This window comes from Schistocerca gregaria, unplaced genomic scaffold (genome assembly GCF_023897955.1).
Source record: "Schistocerca gregaria isolate iqSchGreg1 unplaced genomic scaffold, iqSchGreg1.2 ptg000387l, whole genome shotgun sequence".
Lineage (NCBI taxonomy): Eukaryota > Metazoa > Arthropoda > Insecta > Orthoptera > Acrididae > Schistocerca > Schistocerca gregaria.
This window is the reverse complement of record NW_026061829.1, coordinates 2785166-2787684: the sequence shown is the minus strand read 5'-3', so window position 1 is coordinate 2787684 and position 2519 is coordinate 2785166.

Below are 2519 nucleotides of genomic sequence, written 5' to 3'. Positions count from 1 at the left end.
CACACACACACACACACCCGAGTCTGGATTCGAACCTGCGACCGTAGCGGTCGCGCGGTTCGAGACTGAAGCGCCTAGAACAGCTCGTCCACAATGGCCGGCCATTAATGTTTCATTGAATTATTAATTTCAACAAGTTTTATTTATTGTTGCAAAATTGCGCTACCAAAACAATCGAGTTTTGCTATGTGGATGCTGTTGAGAATTTCTGCATTTTCGTACCGCTATATTTTTGACTATATCTGTCGATGGTGTTGTTGTTGTCTTCAGTCCTGAGACTGGTGTGATGCAGCTCTCCATGCTACTCTATCCTGTGAAAGCTGCTTCATCTCCCAGTACCTACTGCAACCTACATCCTTCTGAATCTGCTTAGTGTATTCATCTCTTGGTCTCCCTCTACGATTTTTACCCTGCACGCTGCCCTCCAATGCTAAATTTGTGATCCCTTGATGCCTCAAAACATGTCCTACCAACCGATCCCTTCTTCTAGTCAAGTTGTGCCACAAACTTCTCTCCAATCCTATTCAATACCTCCTCATTAGTTACGTGATCTACCCATCTAATCTTCAGCATTCTTCTGTAGCATCACATTTCGAAAGCTTCTATTCTCTTCTTGTCCAAACTAGTTATCGTCCATGTTTCACTTTCATACATGGTTACACTCCAAACAAATACTCGGAGAAACGACTTCCTGATACATAAATCTATATTCGATATTAACAAATTTCTCTTCTTCAGAAACGCTTTCCTTGCCATTGCCAGTCTACATTTTATATCCTCTCTACTTCGACCATCATCAGTTATTTTACTTCCTAAATAGCAAAACTCCTTTACTACTTTGTCTCATTTGCTAATCTAATCCCCTCAGCATCACCCGATTTAATTTGACTACATTCCATTATCCTCGTTTTGCTTTTGTTGATGTTCATCTTATATCCTCTTTTCAAGACACTGTCCATTCCGTTCAACTGCTCTTCCAAGTCCTTTGCCGTCTCTGACAGAATTACTATTTCATCGGCGAACCTCAAAGTTTTTACTTCTTCTCCATGAATTTTAATACCTACTCCAAATTTTTCTTTTGTTTCCTTCACTGCTTGCTCAATATACAGATTGAATAACATCGGGAGAAGCTACAACCCTGTCTCACTCCTTTTCCAACCACTGCTTCCCTTTCATGCCCCTCGACTCTAATAATTGCCATCTGGTTTCTGTACAAATTGTAAATATCCTTTCGCTCCCTGTATTTTACCCCTCTGTCGATGGTATCCTTAATATTTTTCGATACGATCGCATTTCAAATGCCTAATACAGTCCATGACTCAGCTCCATAGAGTAGGACACCGAACGTGTAACATCGAAGTAGTCGAGTGCGAATCCTAATGACTGCTCTGAAGGTTCTCAGCAGTCGCCGCGGACTAAATGACTGCAGGGGACTCGATGCATTGGCCATAAGTTTTCTAGTAATTCTGGAGATTTTCCTTTGGACTAAGTATGAAGTCGTTCCTTGTTGCTTAGATCGTGCAGGTTTCAGACCGATTGTGTTAGTATTGCTACACTACTAAATGTGTATCCACCACCATATCAGGGTATATGATGAAACGGCGGCCCTCTTTCGTCATGCCTTACAAGGAGATATCTCCAGCGGTAGGATCGACTTTTTGGAACCATCTATACGATTATGTAGGTTAAGCACCCAAGTATCGCACACTGCAGCCATTCATCCTGGTGAGTCGACGTTAGCGAGGAAGTGACGAGAAAAGAAATTCGGAATTTTGTGTGAGACTCGATAGTATGAAGAAAGCCGAATGACATAAGTTGGTTATGAGGATAATTGAAAGGATACTAGCTTCACATGCATGAGGTTGTGGGTTCGAATCTCACCAGAGAAATAAATCTATTTTAGGTCTTTATCGAAGTGACATTGATAATCATATTCCTTCAACTGATGTAAATATATATATTTATTTTTTTAGTTCCACTCCTGGGTCACGTGATTCAATAGTGATATGAACTTCTTCATTTGGTCTAGTTTTTCTTCTTATCATCCCTTCTCCACTGGAAATATTTGTTTGTGAACTTTTAATTATCTTCATGTATCAATTCCGATTTAATGTCTCCTGTTTTTATTACCCTGTATTTTCGTCTACGTTATTGTGTACATTATATCGATTTCTCACTTTGCTTGAATTTTATTTTACTTAGAAAACATTCATTTATGTCCTCATCTACACTATAATTTCCATAGTGCACAAAGATTTTATGTTATGTTTTAAATATTTGTATATCGATTACCATGCAAAAAAAGGCACGTCTCCCAAAGAAAAACGTTTTTCACATTAATGCACAGTCAATATAAATAGATTATTTCGTCTTTTGTTTTTAATTCATTTATCGGAGTTTTGAAGTAATTCAATAGTCAAACAGATAGGTATAATAAATTACACATTCACAAAAATTCCGATTGGAAGAAAAATTAAACAAATGGAAAAGTTCATACGGTGACTAAAACGATGTGACAA